At 37.6% G+C, this 13,318-nt stretch overlaps 1 long non-coding RNA gene across 1 annotated transcript; it reads right to left on the bottom strand.

Moving 5' to 3' along the window:
* Positions 1–7,901: 7,901 nt before the first annotated feature.
* Positions 7,902–11,218, bottom strand: LOC126331039 (uncharacterized). The gene is made up of 2 exons (XR_007563252.1): positions 9,417–11,218; positions 7,902–9,317 (listed from the first exon to the last, which is right to left on the bottom strand). It is a non-coding gene; the product is annotated as an uncharacterized LOC126331039 (long non-coding RNA).
* Between the last annotated feature and the right edge of the window lie 2,100 nt (positions 11,219–13,318).

Genomic DNA, 13,318 nt, shown 5'->3' with positions numbered 1-13,318 from the left:
TTCCTTTACTCTGCAACCTATCTAATGCTCATGGACTGCAAAAGGCACCGGATGGTCTCTACAAAACAAAAGCACTGCTGATTGCTTTAAGCATATGTGGGTGTGGAACCCTGCTGCACAACCTAATGTACATCCCCAGGGAAGCGTCCTGGGACCTCTGCTGTTCCTGATCTATGTAAATGACCTGGGTGACAATCTGAGCAGTTCTCTTAGATTGTTCGCAGATGATGCTGTAATTTACCGTCTAGTAAGGTCATCCGAAGAGCAGTATCAGTTGCAAAGCAATTTAGAAAGGATTGCTGTATGGTGTGTCAGGTGGCAGTTGACGCTAAATAACGAAAAGGGTGAGATGACCCACATGAGTTCCAAAAGAAATCCGTTGGAATTCGATTACTCGATAAATAGTACAATTCTCAAGGCTGTCAATTCAACTAAGTACCTGGGTGTTAAAATTACGAACAACTTCAGTAGGAAGGACCACATAGATAATATTGTGGGGAAGGCGAGTCAAAGGTTGCGTTTCATTGGCAGGACACTTAGAAGATGCAACAAGTCCACTAAAGAGACAGCTTACACTACACTCGTTCGTCCTCTGTTAGAATATTGCTGCGCGGTGTGGGATCCTTACCAGGTGGGATTGACGGAGGACATCGAAAGGGTGCAAAAAAGAGCAGCTCGTTTTGTATTATCACGTAATAGGGGAGGGAGTGTGGCAGATATGATACACGAGTTGGGATGGAAGTCATTACAGCAAAGACGTTTTTCGTCGCAGCGAGACCTTTTTACGAAATTTCAGTCACCAACTTTCTCTTCCGAATGCGAAAATATTTTTTTGAGCCCAACCTACATAGGTAGGAATGATCATCAAAATAAAATAAGAGAAATCAGAGCTCGAACAGAAAGGTTTAGGTGTTTGTTTTTCCCGCGCGCTGTTCGGGAGTGGAATAGTAGAGAGATAGTATGATTGTGGTTCGATGAACCCTCTGCCAAGCACTTAAATGTGAATTGCAGAGTAGTCATGTAGATGTCATGTAGATGAGAAACAGCTGCTTGAAACTGCACTCAAAAATTATAGAGCTGCGTGGATGGTGTCACAGTTGAAACTATATTCTGTTGGTTCTGAATTAGAAAACCAAATAGCAAGAAAGCATCTAAGCAGAAACTTTTAGTTGTTGTCGTCCTTGAGTTGACAACTGGTAACCAGTATGTGTCCTCCACAATCACAGACATGGCCTTGCCTGCATCCAAATGGAAATATGCCAGCACTTCATTAATATCCAGTTGCAATATGAGCCTCTTATCTTGTCTGCTGTTGCTATCGGCACCAGCAAGATAGCATGTGGCACCGACAGCTGCATCTATGATAACACTAAAAAATTATCTGGCAGTGGCAGACTTTTTTAAGCGCCATACTGGAAAGCTGTAATTTTTCCCAAGGGCATGCAGCTTTACTGTATGGTTAAATGATGATGGCGTCCTCCTGGGTAAAACATTCCAAAGGTAAAATAGTCCCCATTTGGATCTCTCGGCGGGGACTACTCATGAGGACGTTGTTATCAGGAGAAAGAAAACTGGCATTCTACGGATCGGAGTGTGGAATGTCAGATCTCTTAATCAGGCAGGTAGGTTAGAAAATTTAAAAAGGGAAATGGATAGGTTAAAGTTAGATGTAGTGGGGATTAGTGAAGTTTGGTGGCAGGAGGAACAAGACATTTGGTCAGGTGAATAAAGGGTTATAAATACACAAGACATTTGGTCAGGTGAATAAAGGGTTATAAATACAAAATCAAATAGGAGTAATGCAGGAGTAAGTTTAATAATGAATAAAAAAAATAGGAGTGCAGGGAAGCTACTGCAAACGGCATAGTACAAGTTTATATGCCAACTAGGTCTCCAGATGATGAAGAAATTGATGAAATGTATGATGTGATAAAATAAATTACTCAGGAATTGAAGGGAGATGAAAATTTAATAGTAATGGGTGACTGGAATTCGAGAGTAGGAGAAGGGAGAGAAGGAAACATAGTAGGTGAATATGAATTAGGGGTAAGAAACGAAAGAGGAAGCCGCCTGGTAGAATTTTGCACAGAGCATAACTTAATCTTAGCTAACACTTGGTTCAAGAATCATAAAAGAAGGTTGTATACATGGAAGAATCCTGGAGATACTAGAAGGTGTCAGATAGATTATATAATGGTAAGACAGAGATTTAGGAACCAGGTTTTAAATTGTAAGGCATCTCCAGGGGCAGATGTGTACTCTGACCACAATCTACTGGTTATGAACTGTAGATTAAAACTGAAGAAACTGCAAAAAGGTGGGAATTGAAGGAGATGGGACCTGGATAAACTGAAAGAACCAGAGGTTGTACAGAGTTTCAGGGAGAGCATAAGGGAACAAATGACGGGAATGGGGGAAAGAAATACAGTAGAAGAAGAATGGGTAGCTTTGAGGGATGAAGCAGTGAAGGCAGCAGAGGACCAAGTAGGTAAAAAGACGAGGGCTAGTAGAAATCCTTGGGTAACAGAAGAAATACTGAATTTAACTGATGAAAGGAGAAAATATAAAAATGCAGTAAATGAAGTAGGCAAAAAGGAATACAAATGTCTCAAAAATGAGATCAACAGGAAGTGCAAAATGGTTAAGCAGGGATGGCTAGAGGACAAATGTAAGGATGTAGAGGCTTATCTCACTAGGGGTAAGGTAGATAATGCCTACAGGAAAATTAAAGAGACCTTTGGTGAAAAGAGAACCACCTGTATGAATATCAAGAGCTCAGATGGAAACCCAGTTCTAAGCAACGAAGGGAAAGCAGAAAGGTGGAAGGAGTATATAGAGGGTGTATACAAGGGCGATGTTCTCGAAGACAGTATTATGGAAATGGAAGAGGATGTAGATGAAGATGAAATGGGAGATACGATACTGCGTGAAGAGTTTGACAGAGCACTGAAAGACCTAAGTCAAAACAAGGCCCCGGGAGTAGACAACATTCCACTGGAACTACTGACGGCCTCGGAGAGCCAGTCCTGACAAAACTCTATCATCTGGTGAGCAAGATGTATGAGACAGGCGAAATACCATCAGACTTCAAGAAGAATGTAATAATTCCAATCCCAAAGAAAACACGTGTTGACAGATGTGAAAACTGCCAAACTATCAGTTTAACAAGTCACAGCTGCAAAATACTAACGCGAATTCTTTACAGACGAATGGAAAAACTGGTAGAAGCCGACCTCTGGGAAGATCAGTTTGGATTCTGTAGAAATGTTGGAACATGTGAGGCAATACTGACCTTACGACTTATCTTAGAAAGCAGATTAAGGAAAGGCAAACCTATGTTTCTAGTATTTGTAGACTTAGAGAAGGCTTTTGACAATATTGACTGGAATACTCTCTATGAAATTCTGAAGGTGTGCAGGGGTAAAATACAGGGAGCAAAAGATTATTTACAGTTTGTACAGAAATCAGATGGCAGTTACAAGAGTCAAGGGACATGAAAGGGTATAAGTCAAGGGGCATGAAAGGGAAGCAGCAGTTGGGAAGGGAGTGAGACAGGTTTGTAGCCTCCCCCCAATGTTATTCAATCTGTATATTGAGGAAGCAGTAAAGGAAACAAAAGAAAAATTCGGAGTAGATATTAAAATCCATGGAGAAGAAATAAAAACTTTGAGATTCGCCGATGACATTGTAATTCTGTCAGAGACAGCAAAGGACTTGGAAGAGCAGTTGAACGGAATGGACAGTGTCTTGAGAGGAGGATATAAGATGAACATCAACAAAAGCAAAACAAGGATAATGGAATGTAGTCGGATTAAGTCGGGTAATGGTGAGGGAAATAGGTTAGGAAATGAGACACTTAAAGTAGTAAAGGAGTTTTGCTGTTTGGGGAGCAAAATAACTGATGATGGTCGGGAGGATATAAAATGTAGACTGGCAATGGCAAGGAAAGCGTTTCTGAAGAAGAGAAATTTTTTAACATCGAGTATAGATTTAAGTGTCAAGAAGTCGTTTCTGAAAGTATTTGTATGGAGTGTAGCCATATATGAAAGTGAAATGTGGACAATAAACAGTTTAGACAAGAAGAGAATATAAGTGTCATATTCATGATCTATGGAACAAGTACTAATCTAGTCTCTATCCAGGACCCATCTCCTTTAATTCCCACCTCTTTGCAGTTTCTTCAGATTTACTATACACTTGATAAACAATAGATTGTGGTCAGAGTCCACATCTGTCCCTGGAAATGTCTTACAATTTAAAACCTGGTTCCTAAATCTCTGTCTTACCTTTATATAATCTATCTGAAACCTTCCACTGTCTCCAGGCCTCTTCCACATATACAACCTTCTTCCATGATTCTTAAACCAAGTGTTAGCTATGATTAAGCTATGCTCCGTGCAAAATTCTACCAGGAGGCTTCCTCTTTCAGTCCTTATCCCCATTCGACATTCACCAACTACTTTTTCTTTCTCTTCCCTTTCCTACAATAGAATTTCAGTCTCCAATGACTATTATATTTTCATGTCCCTTCACTATCTGAATAATTTCTATTATCTCATCATACATTTCATCAATCTCTTCGTCATATGAGGAGCTAGTTGGCATATAAACTTGTACTACTGTGGTAGGTGTGGGCTTCGTGTCTATCTTGGCTATAATAATGCGTTCACTATGCTGTTCATAGTAGCTCCTATTTTTTTTATTCATTATTAAACATACTCCTGCATCATCTCTATTTTATTTTGTATTTATAACCCTTTATTCACCTGACCAAAAGTCTTGTTCCTCCTGCCACCGAACTTCACTAATTTCCATTATATCTAGCTTTAACCTATCCATTTCCCTTTTTAAATTTTCTGACCTACCTGCCTGATAAAGGGATCTGACATTCTACACTCCGACCCATAGAATGCCAGTTTTTTTCTCCTGATAATGACATCCTCCTGAGTAGTCCCCGCCCAAAGATCCGAATGGGGGACTATTCTGCCTCCGGGATATTTTATCCAAGAGGACGCCATCATCATTTAACCATACAGTAAGGCTGCATGCCCTCGGGAAAAATTATGGCTGTAGTTTCCCCTTGCAGTTTATTCCCATCCCTCCCCCCCACCCCTGTCACAACCCATTTTTCACATTTTGTAAGTATACCTTTGCATAGGGTTACACTGAAATACCTAAATAAAATTATTCTGATGCTTAATCAGGATCTTCCAAAAGCTAACTACATCTAATTTAAGTAGCAGCAGTTATATCTAGGTATCAAAACAATGTAAAACACTAACAGTTGCCATGTAGCATGTCTGACAACGAGAAGTATTTCTCAAATGAGTTCAAAATACAAGGGAAGGGTTTCAAGGTGACATGTTTCACATAAAATACACACATCGATAGCAGTGAACATTCACAATGGCATAAGAAAACTTCCATACAGAGAAAATACTGAGTGCACTCTGGATAGGAACACAAACCGAAACACTGGAACTTGGCATTCTGTAGCCATCTATCGCTCAGTCATCTATATAGTAAGTGGTTTTTATCTCTTCCCACGCCTTTTTCTTCTTATTATTTTTTTCCCGCTCAGACTTTTCCATTATCACATTAATGGAGACTCAAGAATTTTAGTGTATCTGGTAACACATGGTTTCATATAAACACAAACTATTTGTTTCCCCCCTTGAAATGCGACAAAAACTATGACCAAAACTCTTTGCAGTCTCTGTTTTCATAATATGTGACTTTCACAATAACCCAAGATACACTCTTCACACAAGTTCATTGATGAAGCCTGCTTTCTCATATGCTATACATTATTAATAGCTATGAAGCCTTAATCACTGCCTTAGTTCCACAAAGCTTTTTCCTAAAATTTCTTATTATTAGAATAAGTTTCATTAATGGTACTCTCATGCAGTTTATTATTTATTTGCAGTTGCACAGATATCGAAGTAGTAATCCAAATCCCAAGGAAGGCAAGTCCCGACAGGTGTGAATATTACTGAACTTTCAGATTAATAGGTCATGGCTGCAAATACCACCACAAATAATCTGTAGAAGAATGAAACAACTGATGGAAGCCTACCAGGGGCACGATCACCTTTGGTTCTGGAAACATGTATGAACACGTAAGGCAATACTGGCCCAACTAATTACCTTCGAAGATAGACTGAAGAAAGCAAACCAACTTCTAAAGCATAAGTGGAGTTAGAAAGGTCTTTTGCCTATGTTAACAGAATTATACACTCTGAAATTCAGATACTCTCTGGAATTCAGAAGTTACTAGTCATAATACAGAGGGAGCAAAAGGTTATTTATAACCTGTACAGAAACTATACTACAGTTAAGAGTTGAAGGAAAGAAAAAGGGAGACAGTAATAAGGAAGGGAGTGAGACAGGGTAGTAGCCTACCTTCCACATTCTTTAACCTGTAAACCGAACAAGTAGTAATAGAAACTATGGAGAAAATTGGAAATGGGATCAAAGTTCAAGGAAATTAAATAAAAACTTTGAGGTTTTGCAATGATATTGTAATTCTATTAGTGATAGCAAAGAACTTGTAAGAGCAGCTGAACAGAATGGATAGTGTCTTGAAAAAAGGTTGCAAGATGAATATCAATAAAAGTAAAACAAGTATAATGGAATGTAGTCAATTAAATTAGACACAGCTATGGGAATTAGATTAGGGCACGGGACAATGTACGTAGAAGATAAGTTTTGCTATTTGGGCATCAGAATAACTAATGATGTCCGAAAGTAGAGAGGATATATCAACAGCAGATCAGGCAATGGCAAGAAAAACTTTTCTGAGACAGAAGGTACGTATCAGAAGTATAGCCATCTGCAGAAGTAAAACATAAACAATTACGGATCAGACAAGAAGAGAATAGAGAAATTTGAAGTGTGATGCTACATAAAAATCCTAAAGATTAATTGGATAGATCACACAACTATTGAAGGGGTACTGAATCGATTTGGGAGCAAAAGACATTTATGACACAACTTTGAACTTACAGGAAAAATCCTGAGGCATCAAGAAATAGCATTTGGTAATGAAGAAAGTGGGGGGAGGAGGATGGCGGTAAAACTTAAAACTTATTGAGGGACAACAAAAGCTGGACCACATTAAATAGTTCAAATGAATGTAGGTTGCAGTAGTTATGGAGAGATGGAAATGTCTGCAAAGGAGAGACTAACGTGGAAAGCTGCATCAAACTCATCTTTGGACCAAACGACAGCAGCAACATAATTAATGCAGGAGTAAACATAAACAAATATAGAAATTTGTAATTTAGCTTTTCCACACTTTCATTGACTGTAAGGCACAAAGAGAAGTGATTGCAGGTTGCATCTGAAATAAGGAACACTCACACATGATGTCACTGAAATTCAGAAAAAGTAATTGGTGTCTTGAAAAAATAATTTTGTTTTAAATTGGAAATAAGATCGATTCATAAAGTAGCCTATTCTGGGATTTCTTTTTGGTGTGTGTGTGTGTGTGTGTGTATGTGTTGTAGGAGTGGAAGGGGGGTGGGGGGCAGCATGCACACACTTTAACGTGCTGACTGCTACCGCACGCTTAGTGATAGACCAGGCATGCGGTGTTACGCATGAGGCTCACCTGTGGCTGCCACCACCCACAGGGCATCAGGCATGAAATTCTGCTGTGGTTGCCTCCAGCCACACAGCAGTCAATGTTAAACTACTCTTCTGAAAAATACTCACCTCTTGGTTCACTATTAGATATTACCAACAACAGCTGTGATTTTGTAGGAGAGGATATTCAACACTTCTATGTTCTCTTGATTGCACCTATGCCCAGACAAATATGCTCATGACATACCTCTGAGATATACTTTTCATTTCTTATATATTAAATCATAAACTATGACTGAATAAATCTGCTGTCAACTTTTTAGAAGATATTTATTTCAAACTTCCAAATAACACAAAAAAATAAAATTTAAAAGCTATTTCAATAAGTATCTTCAGTCAATATTATGTATTTTTTGTCTATCACTGACAGTTTTCAGAGATCTCCTTCACTTTAAAAAAGCACTGATACAAGTCCACAAGGGCATAAAAATACACAATACTTGAAGCAAAGATATTGGATATTGGAAATATCTGACAACAACAATATTGCAATCGGAACTGAATTGGTAGTTTGAAGAAGTAAGAAATTCAAAAGCCCCATCTGTAGGAAAAACAAAAAACCATCTCCTGTTCTTATTTGTAATCTTGTCTTAACCAAAGAATTATACAAGTTTGTTTACATTAACCAGCCATCTCAGTGGCATGGAAAGATGAAATGTTATGTCCAGAAAGATACATCAGCAAATTAATGACTGAGGATTTGTTTCCTTCTTCAAACTGATTATGTATTAAGCATTAAAACTTATTATTACAACATCAGATATATTTATATTTTCACAAAACTTTCATGATACAACATTTACAGGAAATGTCTATTCTATTTAAAGGTTTTGAAACCATTATCTATGAAATTTATTTTAAATATAATTACTGTCCTTCACTTTTACTGCTTTTGGCCTCATTAGTACCTCCTCATAAAACAGACTACACTCATATGGAATGCAAGTAACTATGTCATGTACAACCCAGATCTTCCTGTCTGGTATTGGATTTTTTCCAATGTATGCCGAACTCAGCTGTGGTTAAATAACCTTAGGTAAGAAGTGTTCTAACGGCCTGTACTTGGATATTGAAGGACTTTTCCAGGAACTTCGCACCCTCCACCCACCCCATCCCAAACAGAGGTCACCAGTTCTTAAAATTCAGGATACTTTCAGCAGAGATCTGAGTAATAATGAATCCTGTCTTCATTAATGTGTTCATCAATAAAAGCACATATGCCATTCAGTATTGCAATGGCCATGCTTGCTCCTATTATTCAGGCCTTTCAATAAATGATAAACAAAAATGCTATATCATTTGACTGATGCTTCTTTTGTGATTGCTTCCATAATGGTGATATTTGATCAATCAGGCCCAGTGAGAATGTGTGCGCTTGATTTTTTTGAACGTACATCAAACAAAGTTCCTTCTCATCTAAACTTCAGTATATATATTTTTACAACAGCAAACATCACAATTCTTTGTCTTACACAGTATTGTTACACCTGTCCTAATACTCTTATACTTGTCACCACAAAGTCGTTTGCTTTTCTAAATTTCACAGCTGTATGTTTCTTGACAACGAATACCTTTCTCCTTTTTTACTGTAGTAGTTAATATCAGTTTCAGAGGTGGATGAAGACCTTTTTGCAATAACTTCAACACCAAAGAATTGAAACGTACGCCTACAACAAAAAAAACATGAAAATACATTAGAAATGCCAAATTGACATGATTTTGAAACATCTAGAATAATTACTGTATCAATAACTATTATTCATTACCTTTAATGAAGAACATCTAAACTCTGACATCACACACACAAAAATACTCTACGGACTGAAACCACGAGGCAACCATGCATTCGACATCAACCAGGCTCTTATAACTCGGTGCATACACACAATTTGGTAGCCTTCAGGCATAAATCTCTAATTTACTGGTGTAAGATGTTCTAATGTCTTTGGGAGCAAAGAGTTTTGTACTGAACTGATCTGGTACAGGCGTACTGTATTGGGCAAAGAAGCATCTTCCTCTTAATAATTCAAGCTTTTCATCAAGAATGACATCTGCAAAAAGAAAGTAGTCATGCTGATAGTTGGCACAAATTATTGAAACATACCTTATGACTTGGAAAATAAATCTGAACCTTTAGAGACTCACAGAGAAGGAAGTACGGATGGAGGAGGCTTTATACCACACACGTCGGATTAATTGTATTTGATGCTATCAATGTACTGACTGGATAATTTCACAGTAAGTCCATTACTCAGTCGCCAAACAAATATTCTGAGGTTCCTAAAATTCAGCTTATATTTTTGACTACCTGTCATGTCTGCAAGCTTGACAAGTAGATTTAGTTAAACAGTTTACCTTTAATCATTAGAATCTTCAAATAATCTCTCATGTCAATTTTCAGACTTGCAAACAAACATACAGACTATTTCTCTGATATCTTATGCAGTGTATAAATAAAATACTTCTTTTCTTGATGCCATTTCTGACCAGTAATGATTGAAAAAAATGCAAAAGCACAGTTATTGTGATTACCAACGAAACTGGAACAAAGCTGATTGTATCATATACTTTAGATGTAGCCTCACTAGAAATACTATCAATCTTAAAAATTTACACAACATTTGCAAGAAATTAATCAAATTTTAGCAAATTACTCACAAAAATAGTCATGCTGTATCTCACAGATAAAAGGACATAGTAAGACACCATATGTTTGATCTTCGAAGGACAGAAAGTAATAACGTGTCACCGTTAGTAAACTACAAGGACGGGTGGTTGGGAACTTGCAGCTCTGCCCACACCCCCCTTATTCAAGAAAAGAAAGAAAGAGAACAGCTCTCAGATATCTGATTAACCATGTTACGACGAGACTCAACATATGATATGCAACTAAAAAAGTCTCTCTTCACACACAAACCAATGCTAGAACTCGGAAAGTCCTGAACAGAATACAAACAGTGTAAGACATAAAAGTAATCACCCACTGAATACTCCAGGTGTTGTGCAGTCAATGGGTATGTATACAATATTTAAATTAGTGCTGAGGTTGTCCTTCAGAGCTGACAGACTAATTAGAGGGAGGGGGCAAATTGAAACATACACAAACTTATTGCAGTGGAGTATTACCACTAAAGTTAACTCAATGGAACCTATAAGGTAAAAAAAAAGTTCTCTCTCTTCTTCAATAACTACAACTATATTGTCCCACAAGCCTGTAAGGTTGCAGCATCAGAATGCTGTGTGTATAGTTTTTAGCTCATTAGCTCTCAGAGCAGGAGTGTGCCTGAAAACTTAGCAACGATTTCATTTTTGTTTATTTGCCTGTCAACACCTAAACTACACAAAAAGTGGTTACCTTCACCCATATTCAACACACACACACACACACACACACACACACACACACACACACACACACACAGAGAGAGAGAGAGAGAGAGAGAGAGAGAGAGAGAGAGAGAGAGAGAGAGAGAGAGAGAGAGAGTCTCAGGCTGCTGGGGACAGGCCACTTTCTGACCACAGCAGCCAGAGACTGTGGTCATGTATGTACATGTTGCGTGCGTGCGTGTGTGTGTGTGTGTGTGTGTGTGTGTGTGTGTGTGGGGGGGGGGGGGGGGGGGGGTCGGGGGGGGGGGGGTCATTTTGTCTATTCCCGGTGAAGGCCTTGTTCGCTGAAAAATTACTCCCTGAGAGTGTTTTTGTTGTGCCTGTCTGCAACTCAGTATCTCTGCTACATGGTGTGTAGAAACTATCCTTTTGGTAATATTGTCATATTCAATTGTTTAAAATGAATTTATACATTTTCTTGCTACAAAACCAGTGTCATGTCCATGTAGTACCCCTTGTTGATAAAAAAAAACTGAATTTTGTCCTGGATGCATGATGTCAATCCTAATAGTTTTCAGTTATTTGTATATGACATTTGTAACTTTTTTTTTTGGAAAGAACCACAGTTTGTTCTACAACTCATTCAAAAAATTCTCTGTTGCACTGTTTGCAGAGAAGGGATGGGAGAAAAAATGTTGACTTTCATTTCAAAATAAAGAGATATTGTTAATACGACATGTCAGTCCTTCAAAAATGCCATTTCATCATGTGAAGGATGAAACTTTGCTTCTTTTTAATGACATATTACCTTCATGTAAAACAGATACAGATTTACAGATTGCTTGCGTTCAGGATGGGCGCTAACCTGGATCTGTTTGTACAGGGGCCTCCAGTGACATTCATGGGGATGTAAGCGGTTACACTTTTTTTTAAAATTATTTTCTTAAACATTAATGTGACTATTTTAGTCTGGTTTTCTATTATCAGCAAAGGTAATTAAAATAAGGGCTAAGTTTTATTTATTGGTGTCAAAGTATCCTAGAGTTATTTAGGAATAGATTTAATTTGCTGTTAATATAGTAGACATATTGAAACTCTGCTTAACAGGACTACCCCATACCACTAAAATGTGTTGATATGGAAGCTGTTATGAGGCAAAGTGTGGTATGATTCACGTACACTTATATACAAAATCTCTAGCATCTAAATCAGAAAAAACAGAAGCCATTCAGCTCAGACTTTGTTGAAAACCTCCAGACATAAGCCTGCCCTTTGTCACTAGTCATAAATCACAACTTGCCACTGAAAAAAATAAGACATATTATTTCATTTTGCTGTACACTGATCACATTACTATCTTAGTATCAGTGTTATCCTTTAAAGATGAAGTGGAAAGTTACATATCTCAACTGGACACCAGTCACAGTGCCAAATGCAAAGAACTGGCGACAAGTTAACAGCCACATACCAGAAGTAACTTCTTGTTTCAGAATGAAATGCATCATTTGTGTAAATAAAAAATACATAGCATTATGGAATTAGTGTGGTATTGCTAATAGAAGGGAATTATGAACATTTTGTAAAGAAGAACCACATGTCATTTTATAATTAGAACAGTGCCTTGTGGTTGTAGGTCTCTACAGAAGAGACCTTGGAATAGCTGGATGAGGATAAAATAATTCAATTTGTTTAAAAGGCCAACATTTTCCAAGCTAGAGACACAGGAATAATTTCAATTATGAAGCGAATAAATAATTTTTAAAATCTTCATCATGTCTGGAGGCAGAAAATGTAAACTGGAGAAACACAGACAAATCTGTTGCAATAGTAAGAAGGTTTCATAAAACTCCTGGACTAAGATTTTGACATCATTAAAAACATCATCTTCAGAAGGACCAATGACTGACACTGGTCACCTCCACAAAATTATGTAACCAGTGTCAGTTATTGATCCTTCTGAAGAAGATATTTTTCAAGACGTTGAAAGTTATGTCAAGGAGTTAATAAACCTATTTACTATTGCAATTGATTTATCTGTATTTCACCTTTTCCTTATGATTAATAAATAAACTTAAAAGCATTGGAGTAACAATAGAAAAGAAATGGTCAGTAGTCACCTTTAGACAGTCATGACATAAGATCACTGAGCAATCTTCAGAGTACACAGGAAAAAGATTCTGTAATGATCCTGGAAGGATACATTCATGTTTCATTTTGTGCCAATGACCCATACTGTCTTGGTGAATCAGTGCCAATTCCAATGTTATTGATAATTACACAGATTCTATACACAAAAGGAACAAAATTTTCTGTATGTAAATCATGCCAAAATTCTTTTACA

Source organism: Schistocerca gregaria, chromosome 2 (assembly GCF_023897955.1).
Source record: "Schistocerca gregaria isolate iqSchGreg1 chromosome 2, iqSchGreg1.2, whole genome shotgun sequence".
NCBI classification, from domain to species: Eukaryota; Metazoa; Arthropoda; class Insecta; order Orthoptera; family Acrididae; genus Schistocerca; species Schistocerca gregaria.
Note: the sequence above shows the minus strand (reverse complement) of the source record. Positions and strands in the feature narration are given on the sequence as shown.